Source organism: Microcebus murinus, chromosome 9 (assembly GCF_040939455.1).
Source record: "Microcebus murinus isolate Inina chromosome 9, M.murinus_Inina_mat1.0, whole genome shotgun sequence".
Classification (NCBI taxonomy): domain Eukaryota; kingdom Metazoa; phylum Chordata; class Mammalia; order Primates; family Cheirogaleidae; genus Microcebus; species Microcebus murinus.
This window is the reverse complement of record NC_134112.1, coordinates 33415288-33439631: the sequence shown is the minus strand read 5'-3', so window position 1 is coordinate 33439631 and position 24344 is coordinate 33415288. Positions and strand designations below refer to the sequence as shown.

The 24344-nt window shown below is 36.8% G+C and overlaps 1 long non-coding RNA gene across 3 annotated transcripts in view; it reads right to left on the bottom strand.

Moving 5' to 3' along the window:
• LOC105880193 (uncharacterized) overlaps positions 1-24344 on the bottom strand; it is a 122384-nt gene that overhangs the window by 18172 nt on the left and 79868 nt on the right. The window lies entirely within an intron of this gene.

The following is a 24344-nucleotide window of genomic DNA, read 5'->3' as shown; positions in this document are numbered from 1 at the left end:
AAACCAGCTAGGTATAGTCCATGGATTTACTTGTGTAGAAGCTTAATATATAAAATTTATATAGTATAAGTTTGGGATTCTCTTCATGACAAGAGTACTTTTTTCTTTTCCTGACTCAAGTTTGGAGCCCAAATTTTTCCTACCATTGTAAGAGATAGTACTAGGTTCACCTTTTAGAGGAGTACATGCTATTCTGAACTCTCTTTGATTCTTTCCTCTCAAAATCAAGTTGAATACTGAGGAGGCCGGAAGTTTGTTCTTAACACATACCTACCTGGTGCCCAAGTCACCAGAAGTCTGCCCGGGAAAGAATGTGAGTTATCAAAGGGCCATCCTCCAGTTGACTCTGTAAATGGGGTCTGTTGAACCCCAAAACACATCAGCATTACCGTTTGTAAAGTACCTTCTATTTAGATGGTGTCTTGCAGTTTACAAAGTTCTGTTGCACACATTGACTTATTCAATCCTCAAGATATGCAGGACATAAATTATTATATCCCTTTTATTAGGATGGAAACCATGATTTAAAACAGATTAAATAAATTCCTCATTGCTAACCAAATAGTAAGAGCTGGAGCACAAACTCGGTTCTTAGAGGGAGGTTCTTAACCCTCTTTCCACCAGCCCACTCTTCTTGTCTCATTTAGGAGACTAGATAGATTATTGTACATTTAGGCAATAAATCATTGAACACTGAATCTGGACTGTGACATAGATCTACCTTAAAATTAAGCTAAGGCAAAAACTGCAAAGTACCCATTTTTTCTTTTTTATTAGAACTATGAACTCTCTTGTTTTCTAAACCTGAGTACTCAACTTTCTTTGTTCCTACCTGCCTATGGCCCCCAAGCACATAAAATTGGAATGACATATGCTAAATGTTTTAGTTGTCTATAACAAATGACCCCCAACTTGAACAGTTTAACTGGTGGTTCTGATTCAGGGTAGGTATCTTGAGGCTACAGTCAAGCTGTTGGCCAGGGCAACAGTGCCTGCAGGGGGCTAGAAGACCTGCCTGGAGCAGGTTGTTGGCAGTCCTCAGTTTCTCACTGGCTGATGTCTGGCTGTTCCCATTCCTTGCCATGCGTTGTGTGAGTGTTCTCAGTGACATTGCAGCTGGCTTGCCCTGAGCTAGTGGACCACTGGGAAGTGCCTTGGAGGCCAAATACCATACTCAGAAGCATACATATGTAGGGATATTCCATTCCCTCTGTTACTCCTCAGAGGCAAAACAGAATAAGTGGAATTTTTTTTCCATCTGTAAATACAGGTACACCATTCAGTGTACCCACTATTATGCCATCTCTAGTAGACTGAGCTCAGAACAGATACTAATATAGGATTGATAAGACAGAGATGAGGTTTTACTATGTTCAAAAAGAATATGCCAAAACATAAATCATGAGGTCATCAATAAAGAGCTCAAAAAAGTACAATGGGTTCAAATAACAGAGGAGAGAATCTTACTGACAATCTTTGAATCAGAAATTCTGCTAATAGTAGTTTCCTGACCATAGATGTCCAGCAGGGAAAACAGGTGCATGTAGTTTGAAGTGACAGTGGTTTGATGTAACAGTAGCAATTTGTGAAGCCCCTAATAGACTCGGCATCTTGCTTGATTTTCTTCAGTGTCTTCCTTTTGCCTGCAATATGTTAAGTCAAACTCCTTAGCATGGTCTTCAAGACAGCCTAGTCTGGCCTGCAACTTGAGAGCCTTACTGCTAATCACCATCCTGCCTCCAGGTCTCCTTTCTCATCATCTCATCATCGCAGGACAGGCACACTTTTTCACCCATTCTATTTCTTCTGCATGGAATATCCTGTATATCTCTTTTCACACCACCAACCTCCTCACCTCTCCAAATTCAGTTCAAAAGTTGCTTTGTGTAGAAATATTTTCCTACTTGTCCTCTTTCCCCATCCTCATCCCAGCTGTAACACCATCACTGGAAACACATGGATGTCTGGCATGGCATTTACTCTATGCATTCATAAATAGGCACATTCGACTCTTGCGATTCGTGGCTTATTTGAAATAAACTAGCAATACATGCTTTGACACCTTTTTCCTTGACCAAGGAAAATAGATAAAAGGATGCATCTTTAAATCAATAGTGCCTTCAATTGGATGGGATTTGCATGTTTCCTTCTTCCCTGAAACAAAAGGTCTCAAGGTCTGTATTGCCCTGTATAGTAGGCTCCCCATAAATGTTTAAAATAAACTTCACTGTTTTCTACCTAGTGTAGGAAAGGTGACCCTGATTACCCTGTGTTATTTCAAAAGGTCAGCTTAAGGTGAGTGAACATTCCATGATCTGTTGAGACCTTGTTACACCATCGCTGGGCCTTAATTTTACAACTCCCTTCCTTTCATGTCAGATATCCCCAAACCTTCCTGGAATTGATGTCAAAAACCTCAAATTTCTTGGCAGAACACTGCGGTTTTGGACTTAGAACTATAAATATATACAGGTGGTGAAATGCCGGGTCAATAGAGTCAGGCCTGAACTGAGGTTTAAGCTTTCATATTTATTAGCATGTGACCTTGTTAACCACCCTGAACCTTAGGTTTATCCTCTGCAAAATGGGGGTAATACAACTCAATTCTCAGGATAGTTGTGAGAATTAACTCAATTAACAAATGTAAAACATCTAATGTGGGGCCTGGTATGTGAAAGTAGTCAATTAATTTCAAATCATTGTGTCCCTGGCACTTAACAGAATAAAGAATGAAAATAAGAATCAGCCACAAGGACAGGTGAGCAATGTGGACTTAGAAATCCTTTCGAAAGTCATGTGCATTGAGGCAATTGCCCAAATTAATGAAGTTAAAATGCAATGGACACTAATTCTTATGGAGGATTTATTTTGCTTGAGTTTCCATTTATGATTGAGTCATTTTAAGTTTGGATCTGCTTTTACCTACTGTTGTTTTTCTAGTCACATTTTTACCACAAGGACATCAAATGCATGGCAATTGGACCATGTCTTCTCCCACATAGCATGGTTTTATGGACCAGTCTGTGATGGGGCTTCCCGGCACTGTAATTCAACAATCTTCAGCCCCCCTTAGCTCTGTCTTAGTAAAGCTATTTTAATTCCTCTAAACCTTTCCCATGGGCTTTGCAACTTTCTTTCGAATTATTTTTCAAAAACTAAAGGTCCTCAGGTTGCTTCCCCATATTTCCTTATGTTGAGATGTCTTTGAGGAAGCAGGGAGTTGCTCTGACAACCAATGAAGGATAAGGGTAGGTAGGGGTGATGGAGATATTCTGAAGGTCTTAGAACTATGATGGCAGGGCAGACAGAAGAGATCAGGAAGGAGGGAGAAAGAGTAGAGAAGAAAAGAATTCAGTGGATAAGGGAACTCGGACTAAAAACGAATGGAAAGAACAATAATTATGATTTGTTGCTATGCAAAGGCTTAGAGATTAAGATTGAGGGGGAGGTTTTGGCTGGCTTCCATGTCAAGAGTATGAAATGGGAGGATAAAGATCTAGTTTACACAAAGAAGTTTAAAAGCCTGAACTAAAACCCTAAATCTTCATATACTGATAAGCCCTGCCACGCTATTTGGGAAGTTCTAGACACCAATAGAGGAAGAAGTGAAGAACCCCTTTGATCTTTCATAATCTAGAAACAGAATCCCAGAACAATAAAATAGACAACTAATCCTATTTTCTGATCTTTTACTTCTTTTTGACCATTTTATAAACTCAGCTCTGTGGGGGTCTAATCCCTGTTCCAACAGTCCATGTGGTTGAATGACTGCCTGGTTTAGATGCTTTGATCAAACCAGACTCTCTTCTAGCCTTCTTATAGGCACAACTTTCAAATAAGCCCTCTACTTTGATAAACAGGTTTAAGTGCCATAATAACCAGGCATTTGAATGCAGACTAACTCATAAACGCAGATAATATATCTTGTTCTATCATGTTGTTTTCAGACAGAAGTTGAAAGAGAAACCTTTGAAGAATGTGGAGAAACTTTAATTGCCTTGAGGCACAGAGACTTAACACAAAGAAACAATCATCATTCATTCAAAGAGTACTCATGGCCTTGGTAGAAAGATTAATGCCAAAATTCTGTGATTAATCACAGTTGTTGAAGAAGCTGGGGGCGGGGAGGGGAGACACCATGAGTTTTTGAATAAATGGCCCTAGAGTTAACAGTAAGTACTTGATCAAATTCTCATGAACCTGATTGGTGCTTTGAATTATGACTTCACCTTCATCTTGAAAACACAACTGCCACATGTACATTATTGACTTGGTAGAGAAGATATCAATTATTTTGCCACATGACTCATAAAATCTGAGGTTGTGATATTTAGGTTTTCTTGACTGAGAAAGGTTATTTCATAATCTCTTGAAAAGATAAGGTCTATATGTTGTGATTGGTAACTTTCTTTAAAAATGATAAAGTGACATGAACAGCCCACCTGACCCATGGAGCATCCTCTACTTAATCCAGACAAAGCCCGCCCACAATGGGCCAGCTGGGGACCTATGTCGAGTCCTGGCAGAGGGAAGGGATACCTCGCTGGCATTGTATCAATTTCTATGGATGATTTTGGAATAGACAGGATTAATGTTTCATAAATAGAAAAATAAATTCCTTGAATATATGGCTTCAAGAGCAAACTTGCATTGAGTAGTTTGTTGTAGCAATGGCTTCCTCTGTTTGGCAGAGGAAAAGGACATACATTAGATCGCCAACTTCATAAAGCTTGGCTCAGCCAGCATTCTTGAAATCATCAGCTCCATGTAGATGCTATTTTTCAATGTGGATTTTTATGTGGTGTGTTCAAGCCTAAGGATGTTATGCATTGCCCAAATGGCTTGGTTTTTCCTAAGTGAACATGAATTCACTTTAATTAAAACTCTAACTAAAAAATAGATGTATTACTATAAAATGTATCTCATTTAAAAGTAAATGGATAATAGATTATAAAGAAATTCTGGTAAAGTGTTAAATCATGGGTACTATTTTCTTGATATCCATTTCTAACATTTTTAATAATACATTCTTTTATAATACATAAAAGAATTAAAACAGTGCATTTTATACATTTGAAAACAAAAGTTTCTGTCCTTCCTGTTATTTACAGAATTTCACTGCCATATTTTTATTACTTTTCTAACATAACTAAATATGATTTGGATATTATCCTCTTCTCAGTAATCAAAATACATGAAGTGTGTATGTACATATATATCTTATAAAAATATAAATATATATCTATAAAACTTTAAAGCTTGAAAGAGTAGGAGAGACATGCTGCTCCAATAAAACAAACCATACGACTAATTACATATATATGTTGTCTATTGATGTCTCCACTAATTGCTGAAAATATATCCATGTTTTCATTTAATCAGCAATTAGTTTCAGAGGTCACTTTAATATTGTACGTACTACATCTCTTTCTTACCTGTTGCCTAGATAAATCCATGAAGCAACCATAAAATGTAGCTCTGTGAGAACATTACAAATTATAAAAGTGGTCCTATGCATTCACTTTTTTTCCTTGCTATATCAAGAACATGATAAAAAATAAATCCAAGGCTATGTTTTTTTTCCTGGAAGAATTGTATGTAAAATGAGAGGGATTCTCTCTCTCTTCACCCTTTGCTGATTCAACACACTCCAAATCAAGCCCTGCTTTCCTTCATTTCTTTCTCTATCCCACCATTTCAGAAACTACAATGCTCCTAAGAGAAGGAAACAAAAATGGACAAAAGGCTGATCGAGATGTACTTACTCTATCTAGCACTCACAAAATGTATACTCCTGAGAAAAGCAGGAACTTATTTCTGTATTTTGTAGTTTTAAATATGTAGTATAGGATGAACATTCAGTACATAAATTACTCAGTTCTCTCATTATCAAATATTGAATCTGAATCATGGTGAACTGATTTAGGACTACTACAGAAATTAGCTTAAATACTCTTAAGTTTATTCAATTCCAGTTGTTAGTATAGAAATACTATGATTTGATTAAACAAAGAAAAAAGGTGGCTTGTTAAAATAAAAACAATACATTCATTTTTGAGGTTATAAAGCTCAATAACATATGTTTGATGCCCTCCCCACTTTTTAAGTAACAGTGATTTATTATAAGGCCTGGTTTAGCTGTAGGCGAAAAACTGAACACTTGGAAAAGAAGAATCCTGCTTCCCAAGGGTAATAACCTTTTGGAAAAAGTTGGTATTCGTGAGTTATGAGAGCCAACACATCATTTTTCTTTGTTCCAAATCTATTGTTGCATGTATGGTTTCTCCTTCCATTAGAAGAAGGCAATCAAGAGTATTCAAATCAACTCAGTTTTTTACAAAAAATGCCAAAAAATCATTTTCTAATTTTATCAACTCCATCATATACATGTAAGCTTAAGTTAGAAAACTACTTTTTATTGAGGACATAAAACTATTTAAATTCCAGTAATTACTTCTATTGTCGTCTTACATGACATTCTCATTTAGGTCATTTGTATTTGTCTCCATCTTCCCAGGTCATAAACACTAAAAACCAATTCTGTTGCCTCTGGTGCGAAACTGAACTTGGATATTATCTGAAACATCAGGTCCTCCAGAAAAAAGACCTAAAGCCCCCTTTGCAACTTCTGCATTAGCATTGCTCTCCTGGTAAGAACACAACTTCATCAGAGAAGTCAGCCAAGGAGCGTCTTTAAATGGAAGTTGTGCACACGAGGAGCAAATGCATTAAAAAGTTGCTGACGGGCATAAAAATGCTTTGATCTGAAGATGGAAAACTCCAAAGCAGGAAGGATTTGGGGCATTTTGTATCTGATTAACTTTGTGGTTTCTCAGCACACTTATTCCATGGGCTAAAATAAATGCAGAAATGATATTTTGAGACCACAGCTGCAGAGAGGGACCATGGTGAGTTTCAAAGAAAATCCAGTTGAATCTTGAGGTTAAGATCTTACAAAAGCAAAGGACAACATGAGGAAAGTAATATTATTGCTTGAAATTTCACTGTTTAGATGTAAACAATTAAAAAATATCCCATGTATTTTTATGAGAAATGTTGAATCTCTGTTGCCTATAGCTGTGTGGTAGATGTTCAGAGAGAGGCAAGCACATGCGGGAGTAATGATTTCTTACATTATGGAATGGCTTTCTTGTAGTAGCCAGTGACAAATCAATTTCCTACAAAGCTTGTTTCAATGAGCAACATTTTGATACCAATATGGTAATTATTTACTTTGACTAACATGCATAAAAACCAATAAAAACTAAGAATATTAAAGCAGAACTTTAAACAAATAGGAAGGTAGGCACCAAGATGGCAGAAGCAGGCTTCACACTCTATTCTCAAGGAGAGGATTGAAAGTTGGGAATAGATACACACCTCGGGATGACCCTCTTGGAGACAATATTGTGGATCATCAGAACTGATGGGATATGCTCAAAGTGAAGGGTATGGGGAGATAGAGAGATGCCTACATGTGGGGAAGGAGAGGGCCCCACACAGACACCAAGACTAGAGCTGTCAGGGAACCACCTGGAGCCTATGTAGTTCAGTTGCATCAGAGAGCAAGCCCAGCCCACCAACCTCTATTCCCAGGTTGCCACAGCTGATGCTACTCTGAGCTCACAGGTCTGGAGCACCAGTCTACAACACAGCAATCAGCTTTGCTACATTGCTCCCTGCCTGGAAAGGGGCAAAGAGAGAAGACATTCTCATGCTCCTGTTGGCTTGGAGCCAAGTGCCATCCATGCCAGGAGATTTGAATGGAATGGGTGCTGACACCACTGGAAATGTCCCATTGTTGCAGCCCAGCACACTAGGCCACACCCACTATGCAACAATGCACAGAACAAGCCCCCCAGCCCTGGATGGAGCACCTAGGTCGGGCCTGTGTGATGCCATGTCTGTGGTCTAGCTTTCTACCATGGACCCACTAGCCAAAGCCGCCTCCCCACCATATACTGCCATTACACCTAGACTTAGGTGTAACAAATGCCTGAAGCCCTGACACATGTGGCCACCACCTAGATAGCCTCACCAAGCAGCCACTGCCACCACCACAGGAAGACCCAGACAGAGCAGGCTCCTGAAACACCCACCTCTGTGGAGAGGGACTCACCCAGTCCCCTAACTGAGCTTCCAACCCATCACTCCACATGAAGATCCATCCCCCAGTACTGGTTTGCACTCTGACAACCCTAGCAGAATGGAACAACATATAACAGCTACATTATAAGATCTGAGTGCACCCACTCCTCTCCTATGAATCAGTATTTCAGAATAAGACACACAAGTGCCATCTAGGGACCTCTTCTCACTAAATAGAGTTCCCAGCAAAGAAGAACTGAAACACTGCAAACCTATCTGCTTTGAGAGAAGAGGTTTCAGATGAGTAGAAATCAGCAAAAGAACTTTGTCAACATGGAAAAAACAAGTGGATTTGAGACCACCAAAAGATTACAATACAGCAATGGACTCCAACCTAAATGAAATTGCCAAACAGTTAGAAATAGAATTCGGAATATGTATGGCAAATAAGAGGAATGAGATTGAAGAGAAAGTTGAAAGCCAACACAAAGAAGCTAAAAAAAAAAAAAATTTCAGGACGTGAATAAAAAAATGAAGAAGATGCTAAAGAGATAGACAACAGAATGTAAAGAAATGAAAGATTCACTTAGGCAACTTCAAAATATAGCAGGAAGCTTCATCAAGAGGCTAGATCAAGCAGAAGAAAGAAAGAATGAACAATCAGAAATATGGGACTGTCAAGCAAGCAAATATACGAATTATAGGTAATCCTGAGGGAGGAAAAAAAAAAAAAAACCATGGAAAACCTCTTTGAGAGAATTGAGAAAAAAAATCCCTGGTATCACCAGAGATTCAGAAATCCAGATATATCAAACACAAGGAAGATTTATAGCAAATAGGACATCTCCAAGACATGTAGTCATGAACCTGGCCAAAGTCAAAATGAAGGAGAAAATTCTACAAGCTACAAGAAAAAAAACCAACAACTAACCTACGAAGGGAAATCCATCAGGCTAATGGCAGACTTTCTCAGTGGAGAACTTACAAGCCAGAAGGAGTTGGAACCCCATTTTTTATCTTCTTAAACAGAAAAACTGCCAGCCAAGAATTTTTATCCTGCAAAATTGTTTCATAAATGGAGAAATACTCTTCCAGACAAGCACATACTAAAGGAATTTATCACTACTGGAACTGCCCTACAGGAAATACTCAATGGTGCATCATATAGGGAATAGCACAATAGATAGCCACCAGTGTAGAAACACCCAAAAATTAAAGCTCACATCTCTTATAAAATAAAACAACGTATCATTCAATATGATGAAGCAGAACAGTATCTCACATATCAATACTAACACCAAATGTGAACAGTCTTAATGCTCTCATTACAAGACACAGACTTGCTGAATGGATGAAAACTCATTGTCCAGGTATATGCTGTCTTCAAGAAACCCATCTAACTTGTAAGGACATGTGTAGACTCAAGGTAAAAGGGATGGAAAAAATATTCCATATAAATAAAAACCAAAAGCAAGCCGGTGTAGCCGTTCTCGTATCAGATAAAATAGACTTGAAATAAACAATGGGTTAAAAAAAGTTATTATATAATGATAAAGGAGGCAATTCAGCAAGAAGATATAACAGTCTTATAATAAATTTATATGCACCTACCACAGGAGCTCACAGATTCATAAAACAAATTCTACTAGATCTAAGTAATAAAATAAACATTAGCATCATAATTACTAGGAACCTCAACACCCCACTAACAAAACTGGACAGATTATTGAGGCAGAAAATCAAAGAAATATTGGACTTAAATGGAACTCTAAAACAAATTTAACTAACATACATCAGCAGAACACTCTACTCAAAAAGTACAGAATATACATTCTTCACATCAGCACATAGGACATTTTCCAAGATTTATCATACCCAGGCCACAAAGCAAGTCTCAGCAAATTCAGAAAAACTGAAATCATGCCATGTATTTTCTCAGACCTCGGTAGAACAAACTAGAAATAAATTCCAAGAAAAACTCTCAAATCCATACAAAGTTGTGGAAATTAAACATCTCTCTGCTGAGTGATCCTTGGGTCAACAATGAAATTAATTTGAAAATCAAAATATTATTTGAACTGAATGACAAAGGGGACACAAATGACAAAATCTATGGGATACAGCAAAGGCAGTGCTAAGGAGAAAATTCATAGCATTAAATGCCTACATCAAAGAGACAGAAAGATCCTAAATTACCAACCTGATGGTACACCTCAAGGAACGCAAAACTTATCAAACCCAAAGCCAGCAGAAGAAATACAGTGAATAGCAAAACTAAATGAAATAGAAACAAACAAACAAAAAAAAAACCCAACAACTAAAGATCAGCAAAACAAAAAGTTGACTCTTTGAAAAGATAAAAAAATATCAATAAACCACTACCCTAATTGACCATAATGAGAAAAGATCCAAATAACCTCAATCAGAAATGAAGGAGACATTACAACTGATACCCCAGAAATATAAAACATCCATGAATACTACAAAAATCTCTATGCACACCAACTAGAAAACCTAGAAGGAATTGATAAATGCCTTGAAATTCACAACCCCCCAAGACTTAATCAGGAAGAAATAGAAATCCTGAACAGACCAATGACAGGCAGCAAACTTGAGGCAGTAATAAAAAATCTCCCACCTAAAAAAAAATCTCTGGAGCAGATGGATTCACAACGAAATTCAACCAGACCTACCAAGAAGAAATGGTACCTATCCCTACAGAAATTATTCCATAACACCAAGAAATAGGAAGTACTAACTCATTCTTTGATACCAAAGCCAGGAAAGGACATAACTATTCTTTATGAACATTGATGAAAAATCCTCAACAAGATACTCACAAACCAAATTCAGCAGGACATCAAAAAGATAATCCCATGATCAACTGAGTTTCAACCCAGGGATACAAGGATGGTTCAACATATGTAAATCAATGAATGTAATTCACCACATAAACAGAAGCAAAACAAAAACCATATAATCATCTCCATTGATGTAGAACAAGCATTGATAAAATCCAGTACCCTTTCATAGTGAAAACCCTCTCAACACTCTAGGCACAGAAGGAACATAACTCAAAATTATAAAAGCTATATATAACAAACCCGCAGTCAATATCTTATTCAATGGGGAAAAGTTGAAAGCATTTCCCCTAACAACTGGAATAAGACAAGCATGCCCACTTTCACCACTTCTATTCAATATAGTATTGGAAGTACTAGCCTGAGCAATTAGCCAAGAGAAGAAAATAAAGTGCACCCAAATCAGGAAGAGGAGGTCAAATGATCCCCATTTGCTGAGAATATGATTCTGTATGTAGAAAATTCTAAAGATTAAACCAAAAGACTCCTAGAATTGATAAATTCAGCTAAGTCTCAGGTTACAAAATCAATGTACACAAATCAGTAGCATTTGTATATACTAATAACAGTCAAGATGAGAGTCAAATCAAGGACTCAATACCATTTACAATAGCTATAAAGAAAATACTTAGGAATATAATTAACCAGAGAGGTAAAAGATCTCTACAAGGAGAACTACAAAACACTGATAAAGAAATCATAGATGACACAAATGGATAAGCATTCCATGCTCATGGCTTGGTAGAACCAACATTGTTAAAATGACCATTCTGCCCAAAGTGATTTACAAGTTCAATCCAATTTCCATCAGAATACCAACATCATGTATCAAAGATGTAGAAAAAAATAACCCTAAGCTTCATTTGGAACCAAAAAAGAGCCCAAATAGACAAAGCAGTCCTAAGCAAAAAGAACAAATCTGGAGGCATAACATTACTTGACTTCAAATTATACTAAAAGCTATAGTAACCAAAATAGCATGGTAGTGGTATAAAAGTAGAGACACAGACCAATGGAACAGAACAGAAAACCCAGAAATGAAACCATTTAGCTACAACCAACTTATCTTTAATGAAGCAGACAAAACATACACTGGGGTAAGGATGTCCATTCAAGTAAATGGAGCTGGGAAAATTAGATAGCCACATGCAGAAAAATGAAACAGGACCCATATCTCTTGCCATATACCATCATTCTAGGTGGATTAATGTCTTAAATGTCAGGCATAAAATCATAAAAACTTTAGGATAAAACCTAGGAAAAACTCTTCTAGACATAGGCGTATATGATTAAGACCTCAATGGCAAATACAGCAATAAAAATAAATTGGACTCAATTAAAAAGCTTCTGCACAATATGGGAAATAATAGAGTAACAGCCAACAGAATGGCAGATAGGAGAAAGTATTCACAAACTACACATTCAACAAAGGACTGATTTCCAAAATCTACAAAGAACAAAGTGGGTAAAAGTCATGAACAGAATTTTTTCAAAAAAAGATAGACACGCTGGGCATAGTGGCTCATGCCTATAATTCTAGCACTCTGGGAAGCTGAGGCAGGAGCATCGCTCAAGATCAGGAGTTCAAGACCAGCCTGAGCAAGAGTGAGACCCCATCTCTACTAAAAAATAGAAAAAAATTAGCTGGGCATGGTGGCACATGCCTGTAGTCCCAGCTACTCTGGAGGCTGAGGCAGCAGGATTGCTTGAGCCCAGGAGTCTGAGGTTACTGTGAGTTAGCCTGGCACCATGGCACTCTAGCCCATGCAACAGAGTGAGACTGTCTCAAAAAACAAAGATAAATGAATGACCAACGAACATATGAAAAAATGTTTGATATCCCCAATCATCAGGGGAATGCAAATTAAAACCATAATTAGATATTGCCTTTCTTCTGTCAGAATGGCCATTATTAAAAATTAAGTTAAAAAAAAAAAGATGCTAGTGTGGATGTGAAGAAAAAGGTATGCTCGTACACTGTTGGTAGGACTGCAAGTTAGTACAACCTCTATGTAAACAGTATGGAGATTTTTGAAAGAGCCTAAAGTAGACCTACCATTTGATCCAGCAACCTCACTTCTGGGTATCTACTCAAAGGAAAAGAAATCATTTTATGAAAAAGACACATGCACTTTAGTGTTTATCACAGCACAATTCAAAATTGCAAATATATGATATCAACTTAAGTGTCCATCAATACATGAGTGGGTAAAGAAAATATGAGGGGTGTGTGTATACACAGCACATCATAGAGTGTATCCATGTGATAAACAGAGTGCAGTATAGAGTATATCCATGTAACAAATACTTTTCTACCCCCTTAATGTTTCATGGTGTGTGTACATATATATACACACGCCTACATATCATGGAGTACTACACTCAGCCATCATAAGGAAAGAAATAATATCATTTGCAGCAAGTTGGATGGAACTGGAGATCATTATCCTAAGTATCTCGAATGGATTCACACACATCGTGTATTCTCACTAATAAGTGTGATCATATGGCAAAGGCAGTGCAGACCAGAGCCAAGGACCTAGAGCCAGCCTCTTCCCTTTCCTTCCCCCACAGCACATATACAGCAAAAGCCTGGGGAGGGAGTTTCAGGAGAAAGCCTGAACTTCCTTCTAATCCAAGGCACAGATCCAAATGTTAACATGCTGGGTATTGTTCCAAAGTTTATCTCACCACTTGAGACATCCAGCATGGGGCCACCTCCTCTCTCATATGTGCACTCACTCCCTCTGTTCTGTGCTTCCAGTCCGTGGTCTTTGAGCACCGAACTTCATTTTCTCACTACTCTGAAGCAAATTCCTAGTTGCTGTCCAAGTCAGAAAAAATCTGACTTTCGGGTAAAGCTAGAACCTCTTAAGGTTTTGCGTTTATAAACGTGAGGATGAATAAAAAGGAAAATATTTATCTGATCACTGATGGTTATTTTCATGTAAATAACAATGACTATTTTTGTTAGAAGTTGTATTTGATTATTCTTACTAAATTTAAATGTAGAACGTATTTATTAGCTTATCCAATATAGTATAAATATCATGGGGGCAATGATTAAGTAGTTCAGAAATAGTCATGTTGAGGCTGTTTCTAGAAATTTGTCCATTATCTCATTTTCCTGTTTGTATGCATAAAGGTTTTTGTAGTATTTGTAAATTATATCTTGTATCTCCTTGGGATCAGTTGAGATATCTCCTTTTTTGTTCCTGATGGAGCTTATTAGAGATTTCTCTTTTCTGCTTTTCGTTAGTCTAGCCAAAGGCATGTCAATTTTATTTTTTCGAAGAGCCAACTTTTTGTTTTATTAATATTCTGTATAGCTTCTCTGTTGTCAATTTCATTTAGTTCTCATTTGATCTTGTTAATTTCACTTCTGCTGCTGGGTTTGGGGTTGGTCTGTTCTTTTTCCAGCTCTTTGAGTAGATTCATTAGATTATCTATTTGTGATATTTTTGACTTTTGGTTATAAACATTTATGGAAATAAACTTTCCTCTCAGTACTGCTTTAGCTGTGTCCCAGAGGATTTGATAACTTGTCTCTCTGTTGTCATTATGTTCAAATAATTTTTTTATTTCCATCTTGATTTCTACTTTTATTCCACTGTGATCTGAGAAGATACATGGTATGATTTCTATCACTTATTTCCAGTAAAAAATGGCCTTTATCAAAAAGCCCCAAAACAATAGATGTTGGCATGGATGCGAAGAGATAGGAACACTCCTAACACTGCTGGTGGGACTGCGAACTAGTCCAACCTCTATGGAAAGCCCTATGGAGATACCTTAAAGCCATACAAGTAGATCTACCATTTGATCCAGCAATCCCATTACTGGGCATCTACTCAAAAGATCAAATGACACTCTACAAAAGAGACATCTGCACTCAAATGTTTATAGCAGCACAATTCACAATTGCAAAGCTGTGGAAATAACCCAAGTGCCCATCAATTCATGAGTGGATTAATAAAATGTGGTATATGTATACCATGGCGTACTATTCAGCTCTAAGAAATAACAGTGATATAGCACATCTTGTATTTTCCTGGATAGAGCTGGAATCCATACTACTAAGTGAAGTATCCCAAGAATGGAAAAACAAGCACCACATATACTCACCAGCAAATTGGTATTAACTGATCAACACCTAAGTGGACACATAGGAACTACATTAATTGGGTATTGGGCAAGTGGGAGGGGACAGGTATATATACACATAATGAGTGAGATGTGAACCATCTGGGGGATGGTCACGCTTGAAGCTCAGACTTGTGGGGGCAAGGGCATTATTTGAAATCTTAAAATGTATACCCCCATAATATGCTGAAATTAAAAAAAAGGAAAAAAATAAAAATGTAAAAAAAATAGTCATGTTGAAATACTTATTAACCTAATTCTTTTTTTAAAAATAATAATTCAATTTTGGAAAATTTTTTGCAAGGTTGGACTGGGTGCTTAAGCTTAGCAATCAGCAGGTAGTTGATAGAACAAGTAACTAAACCTAGGACATGAAAGCTTATTCGGCTTAAAAATTAGAAAATTTATCAACTACAAATACTGTGAAGGATAATTAGTAATAAGCTTGACATTTTAATAAATGCCATTACTTTTTGTATTACTTCTACTTCTCACCAGCAAAATGAAATCTTTTATGGATTAAGGGAAAATCTAATATATTTCTATGTTAATCATAAAAAATATTGCTTACGATTCTGCCAAGTAAGATTTGGAATGGCATTTCATCAGAAATTAAATTAAGCCAATTAATGTAAGATGATCTTTATGTATGTTTTTATGCAGAAAAGAATTCAGATAACATTGCCTGGTAGGTTGGGTTTATTTCTTTTTTTTTTTTATTTCGGAATATTATGGGAGTACAAACGTTAAGGTTACATACATTGCCCTTGTCTCCCCTCCCCCCTCAAGTCAGAGCTTCAAGCGTGTCCATTCCCCCAGACGGTGTGCATCACACTCACTAGTATGTGTATACCCATCCCCTCCTCCCCAGTTGGGTTTATTTCTTATGGAAATATATACATCTAAAAGGTTGAGTTTCTGGTTAATGATTCCTAAACGTTTTGTAGAAATCCCTAGCACTTGACCATAGCAATATTTGCCTGTTGTTAAGCCTTAATGTGTGTATTAAATGAAGTATATTTGTCTGTTTTTCCTGTTTGTTTTTGAATCTGTGGTTTCTAAAGAGACAATGTGGCCCAACTATGGCACATTGACCTAGGTCGACTATGCCTTTGGCTTTAATAACAGGCGCTCCTATGACTACCCTTCCTCAGCCACTACCAGGAAAGGAATTTCTATTCCTCCATAACAAAGCATTCAAAAGGTGCTGATGTGCCAGGCTCCTCACAGACTCCAGATCTAAATCTCTGCTGCCCCCAAACTTGCTAATAACCAAAACTGCAGGATTTAAATGTTTGTTGCCTTTGGGCAAAATGCTGCTCTAAACCCAAACTTGTCATTGTCTGGAGCTAGGAGTTCACTCATACGATGTTTGACCAACTAGAAAGGTGATACAATTTCTTTAAATTGCTTCACAGCTTCTAAGACTTCAGATGACAAGTTTTGAATTAAGGAGTGAACCATGAGTTCTCTCCCTGGCAAGTCTTAAATTCGTGTATAGTGGAATGCTATCTTGATATTGCCTATGAAAGTGTCATCTAAGTCACTTTTAAAAGCTTTATTGGAGGAAGTTATATGAATATTTTAGGAAGTGTTTGAATAATAGAATAGAGAATGCTTTTTAAACTGGAAGACCAAAGGAAGACATGAAAGAAAAAAAACTGGTTCCAAGCAGATGTAACTTGAGAAAAGTAACTGAAGCTGAAGTAGCATTATCAGGCAAGAGATATATTTATCTAAGATAAGTGGTCTTTGATAAAGACGAGGAATTGATAAATTTACTAATAGGGATAAAATATTAGTTAAAATGCCCAAATCCTTAAGCTATTTCTATTTCTTTTAGTTTTATCACACATAGCATCAAAAGGAATGGAATGAAACAAGACATTTGAGTTTCTTTATGCAACATAAAATAACACTTATTATGCTTCATTTAAAATAGATAATTTTTTATAGTATATAAATGCCAGGAAAAACCCTCCAGAAATAGAAGAAATCCATTTGGAACAGCTAAATCAACCAGATTTTGTGTTAGTAATTTAAAATATACTCAATCATTTTGTCAAGTACATATTTTCCTTATTTGAGGGGACTGGGATATTTGAAGGAAGATGTAATCCATATGTTTTTTTATTCTTTTGCACTTGAGGTATTACAATGGGGCTCGAGTATTTGTGTACCAAGAGCCAGTTGTTTCTGCTAAAATGTCTTTTCTTGATTAAAAATATCACACCAAATTATAATTCAAAGTTGTCAATTCATATCATCAATGCCTTGTCTAGAATACATATATTCTCTTGACATATCAGAGGATATTCTAAGTTTTATAAATAACCATTGGGCACATTTAAAGATTAAGTTCTTGGGCTTGGTACAGTGGTTTACACCTGTAATCCTAGTACTCTGGGATGCTGTGGTAGGAGGTTCGCTTGAGGCCAGGAGTTCAAGACCAGCCCAGGCAAAAAAGCAAGATCTCATCTCTACTAAAAATATTAGCCAGAGTGTCATGTACCTGTAGACCCAGCTACTCAGGAGGCTGAGGCAGGAGGATCACTTGAACCCTTGAGTTCTATGTTACAGTGAGCTGTGATCACATCAGTGTAATTGAGCCTAAGCAACACAGTGAAACCCTGTCTCAAAAAAAAAATTTTAAATAAAAAGATTGAGTTCTTGCCTTTCCTGTCACTATTAGTTACCACTATGACAAAATCATATACTAACAACAATCTCTATTTAGCTCATTATTTCAAAGCTCAGTGCATTTCATTATATCTTAGACAATTTCAGATTTAGAAGTTCTTCCTTTATGTCTCTTATTCAGTTTTTATAAAATAATTTATATTTTCATCAAATACAGGGAGTACACTACTGTATGCTCTAAAAGGCAGACAAAATATAAAACAAAAACATAAAGCTTTATTTTTCATAAGACTTCATCTGACACACAATATCATCCTTTGGTTTCCAGATCAGCTTGTCTTATTCATTAACTGATTTTCATTTGCAATAGTTTATGTCATTTTCTCTCTCAATAGATGTCTTCATTGCCACTTTTTGTAGAGGAAAAAAAAGCAAAGAGAAAAGAGGAAGGATTACACGGCAGCACTGTAAGCTAGATATCACAGGCTTCACTGACAACCAAGTTCCAGAAAGCACAGTGGGGACATTGTCTAAGAAAAGGGACAAGATGCAAGGGGCTCCTGTGACCCTTCCAATGGAAACTTCTGCTGTGGCTAGTTTGGTGGTAGCTTTAACTCATCCTCCTCAATATCAAATGTCACTCTGGGGGGTAGCCTCTTGGCACTGACACTTGTTTTTGTATGCTACAGTTCAAAGTACCACACTATGAAATAGCTCCAGAATGTGCCTTGTAACATTTAGTCACAATAAGGGCATTTATATTCCTCCCAAATATTCTTTCAAAAAACAAAAAAATCAGTGGATTTACACTCTTGAGTGAGATGCAAAATTGCAGAGGGCTCGAGATATGTTCTGTCCTTAGAACAGAAAACATATTCTGTTTGTACTCTGCTTAGCGAATTCTATTAAAACTATTACTTTCTAAGATGTTTTGTAAGCCAGGCAGGCATAAGCCCATTGCCTTCCCCCTTGACTATATATTCAAGAAGAAGAAAATGATTATGCAAAACAGAATTTTTCTGAGTCGTTATTGAAAGTCATCAAAAGAAAGTATGTTGTTTATACAGATAATATAAATACTAATCAGGATGTTATAGACGGCATTATGTCCTCCCACCCCCTGCCAAAAGATACATTCAAGTCCTAAGCCCTGGTTCTTGTGAATGTAACCTAATTTGGAAGTTGTGTCTTTGCAAATGTATTCAAGATAAAGCTACACAGAATCAGGGTAGGCCCTAATCCAGTATGACTGGTATCTTTTAGGTAAGAGGAGAAAAATTTAGACACAGATATGAAAACTGAGACACAGAAGAGAGGAGGAGGAGTGACCCACATTCCAAACCTTGATGTGGTGTGTGAAGATGGAGGCAGAGACTGGACTGATGCTACCACAAGCCAAGGAACACTTGGGGCTACCAGAAGCTGGGAAACCAAGGAAGGATCCTTGTGTCTGAAGGTTTTCAAGGGAGCATGGCCCTCCCAGCACCTTGACTTTGGACTTCTAAGTCCCAGAATTAAGAATAAATTTCTACAATTTTAGCTACCCAGCTTTTGGTACTTTGTGGCACTCCAATCAGCTAGAGGAATAAGTCTTTAAATCTTGCAAAGAGATCTGGTGGCATATCACAGTGTCCATTTCAATGGGTTATATTTGTAGTCATAAAAAGAAACATCTGTGTTTTCAAAAGAAACAAGCATGTTTTCTGGTAACCTAAAATCTGAATCCATTATACAGAAGATGTACAGTCAAGAATGAAAATACAGGCCGGGCGTGGTGGCTCACGCCTGTAATCCTAGCACTCTGGGAGGCCGAGTTGGGCGGATTGCTCAAGGTCAGGAGTTTGAAACCAGCCTGAGCGAGACCCCGTCTCTACCAAAAATAGAAATAAATTAATTGACCAACTAAAAATATATATACAAAAAAAAAAAATTAGCCGGGCATGGTGGCGTATGCCTGTAGTCCCAGCTACTCGGGAGGCTGAGGCAGTAGGATCGCTGAGCCCCGGAGATTGAGGTTGCTGTGAGCCAGGCTGACCCCACGGCACTCACTCTAGCCTGGGCAACAAAGTGAGACTGTCTCAAAAAAAAAAAAAAAAAAAAAAAAAAAAAGAATGAAAATACAGTTACCCAAACAAAATGTGGCAAAGAGCCCTCCTCCAGAAATGTCCTTCCGGGAGAGGCCATGCTCCCAAGCCCACTACTCTTCATTGTAAGGATTGTATAACCTATAGAGCCCATTGAATATGAAGATTGTGTACAAAAGCCTGGTATTCCTAGATTTTTTTCTTAGTACTTTTTTAGGCATGGCTTTATAACATACATACTACTGATAACTACTCAGATTAAATAACAAATAGCTTTGTGTTTAGCTACTTGAGAGCAGAGATTATTTTAGAAAGATCTTGGTATCCCAATAGCCGGGCACAGTATCTGCCACACAGAGCTAAAAAAATGGTTGAGGAAGTAATAAACAAACATTGGATATGTGTATTGATTACACATGAAGAAGATAACCTATAACTGAAAACTAAATAAAAGTATTAATACTTTACATTTATACAAATATAGTTTACTAGAATATTCACAGATGTAATTTAACTTAATTTTCAAAACAACTCTGTCAAATAGACCTTATGTTTTATGAACAGGAAATTGAGGCTCAGATAGTTTTAAATGACAAGCCCAAGATCACATAGCTAGTAAATACTGTAAAAAAATGGTAGACGTGACTCACATTCCAAACCTCGATGCCAGATTCTACACTCTGTCTCCTATACTCTAATTGCCTCTTAGGAAAATGCCTACACAAGGCCTGGAGAAGACTCTAGAACTCATTGTAAATTGTTGTGTGCCTGGAAATTATTCACTTCAACTGTTTCTATCCCAGTTTGTCTACTTTAAGTGCGCTGAAGATTATCTGAAAACTTTTTCTCATTTGAACAATCCGAGAGTACATTCATTAATGTTTAACTCACACCAGAAACTATAATAAAACAAATTCCTGTTTAAATCCAAGAAATTAGGTTTATAATTACACTACTAAAATTTTAACCAGATACAGTACCAGTGAATTATAGTAACTCCCTTTTCAAGATGACAGAAGTTTTGTTAATTTTATCTATACTATGTTGTAATATTCTAGAGATTCTTAACTAAATGCCAACTATCTCAATTATTTCTTTAAAGTCACTGTTTATCCTCTGATATGAAAATTGCATTGTACTAGAGACACTGGATGCTTTAACTGGCCAGCATCTCTCTACACGGAGGAGCAGGTCTGGAATGCTGCCCCTACCAGCACATCCTTCCAAACCAACACCACAGGAGCCAGCATGAGAACAATGCAGCTGTGTCTTACAGACCTAAGCACGGTGAATTCCAGTCCTTTCCTAGAAATATGCAATTCGGATCTACGAGCCAGAGAGATGGCAGGAGTCATGAAACCTGAATCACATAACGATGATGTTCAAAGGAAGGAGGTTCAGGCTGCCTGGCTACCAAATTCCCTAGAGCTAGCCTGATATGAAATTGATTGCAAAGGGACTCTGAAAGACTACTCAGAAATAAATCAGCCAAAAACTAACTGATAGCACAAGCCTGACCACACTGGAATTTAACCATCCCTTTGCAAATGAAATTAAAAAATTATTTAGACATTTCACAGAATCAAGCTCATCTATCACACAAGCCATGTGATACTACTGAAATGTATACTTAAAAATGGTTAAGATAGTAAATTTCATGTTATGTATTTTTATCACAATTTTAAAAAATATTTTTTAAAACCAACCCCTCCAAAAAAGTCACGTGGAAATTAATTTGTTAGTTATGAATATAGTATTTATCCAGTTGAAATTTCCTATTTCCAACTGATGAGGACTCAGTTACATTTGTTGGCTATGACAAAGAGATGAGGCACCTAATGTGGCCCTGAATAATGAGGAAACTTACTCTTGAAGAAAGTGATACACATTAGCAGTGGTGTTCTGGTACATGCTTAACAACAGGCTCTCAATAATAAAGCCCTGGTTTTGTAGCATTTGTTAGTTTCCATGATGTAAATATTTCCATCATGGCCCATTTCAAGCCACCAATGTGGCCTCGGTCAATACAGAGTTAGGAAGAGATGCAGACAATTGGCTCTCTTGAGAGGGCTCCTGCACACCACTGGGGGACAGAGCAGAACTGACCCACCCAAATGCCTTCTGTGTCTTCATTTTATTTGTTTCAGGTTCCTATCAACGTAGGAAAAGAAGGTTAATATTTATGAAGTGACTACTTTGTGCCAGACCCATTTTAAATGATCTCATTTAAAAATTAAAAACACCATTGACTTGTACACTTAAAAGGGTTCATTTTATGGTATGTGAATTATATCTCAATTTTTTAAAACTGTTATGTACAGTTTCTAATCATAAAACTGATTAAATATCTGGATAGATTTCCTCCCCCCATAAAAAATCCTTTTAACATTCTCCCAGATAAAAGATTGCAGACAATGAAAAGTCATTATCTTTTTCATCATCAGAGCTGTTGTTACCTGAGAGGCTATCTAAATTGAATGCTATAATAGTTTACAGTGTTTATCTTTGGGGCACAGGTGACAAGAGGGTAACTTGGAAGTTTCTCCTGGTAGCCTAATGTGGACTTGTCAGCTCTGCCTTTTCTGGAAACTGATGTTGACATTTATAGGAGATTATGGGTCCCAGCAAGAATGACAGTAGACAACTGTTCCAGTTATGTCTCAAAAGTACCAGTGATGTTGCAGAATATGAAAGCTTCAATTTTTATCTATAGGATAATTTTAATATATTTAACAATTCTTTTAGAAAATTATATCTTCGTCATTAAAATAATTATGCAAGTTACAATACTAAAATCATAAAATTCTGGAGTGGCGAATGCCTACAGATTTCTTCTGACATATTCCTTTTACAGATGAAGAAAGAATTATCTAATATCTCCTTTCTCTTCAAAGGAGAATTAGAACTGATAACTGGAGAACTAGTTACTAAACACCCCCCCATTCCTCATTTCCTCCTCAGCAGCCTGCCACATGATATTGAAATTCAGGACATTTATGTTTTACAAAGATTTCTACCCTTATTTCTTTCTACCCTTATGTAAAATCTTTTACAAAGATTTCTACCCTACGTCTCACTCCAGAAACAGCAGCTCTCTTTAATGAAATTGTATCTAGTTTTCACATTTTCAGTATAATAGTACCCTATTATCAAGGTTTCCCTTTTCACAGTTTCAGCTACCTGGGCACCATCTGAAAATAGGTAAATATAGTACAAGAGATTTTCTTTTGAGAGAGAGAGAGAGAGATCACATTCACATAACTTTTAGTACAGTATATTGTTATAATTTGCTCTATTGTATTATTAGTTATTGTTAATTTCTTACTGTGCCTAATTTACAAATTATATGTATGTATGTATGTATGTATGTATGTATGTATGTATATACAGGAAAAAACAGTATGTATATGTAAGGTTCAGTACTATCCGAGACTTTATATTATTCAATACATCTGAGTAAAAATGCATACACACATACACACACACACCTCCCCCAACAGCTGTTTTTGCACTAGTTCTGCCTTTAACAGAAAAGTAATTGGCAATAAGATAAAAAAAATGATATGTGGTAGAGTCAGGAAAACTTTCAGATTTCAATCACAGTATCACTAGTGTAGCTAGTAATAGTAAAAGTTAACTTTATGGAGCACTGCATTCCATACCTTAAATGATTAATTTAATTTTCATAACTTTAAAAGTAGAAGCTTTTATTAATCCCATTTTTTACCTGAAGAAATTGGGACTAGAAGCGATTTGCCAAAGTCTGCTGATAAGTGTTGCAGCCAGATCTTGAACCCAGGGAATTATCTCTAGAGCCTCAGGCACTTAACAATAAGGTACACAGCGCCCCCATCTATGAGGTTTAATGGGCCCCTCCCCAACCTTCTAGAGATGCAAGAAATGCCCACTTTGCCCTGCAAGCACTGAGGGTCAAGCAGGAAAACAAAGGCTCCTACATTCCTTCCTTCCCTCTTTCCTCCTCTCGCAGGATGGAATTAATGTCTATCTGCTCCACCATCCACAAACTCCTTAAAAGCATGATTGTAAGACTTTATGGTATTCAGCATTGTATCTCTAGTATTAAGGAAAATACCAAACATGTAATAGGCACTTAATATTTGTCAAATGAATAAATGAATGAATGAATGAATGAATGATCCTTTCAGGGCTGTGAGTGTTAAATAAGACAATGTACAGGGTATGAAGAGCTTACCATAATATTAATACGCGACACATACTAAGTGCTTAATAAATATTAATAGTTGTTATTCTATTACTGTCTACTGTTACTATTACTTGTCTATAAAATAATTTTAAGCAGAATGTAAATGTTTCAATTGCTCCATAATTATTTAACCAATCATTTGTTACATGACTTTTAGATGGTTCCTATTTTACTCCCAGAATGCGTACACAGAAGTATAAGGATGGTTATTATTACTCTCAACACACAGGTAAAGTTACTAGTTTTCAATAAATTCCTAAAAGTAGAATTGCTGGATCAAAGTCTACACAAAATTCTAAGTCT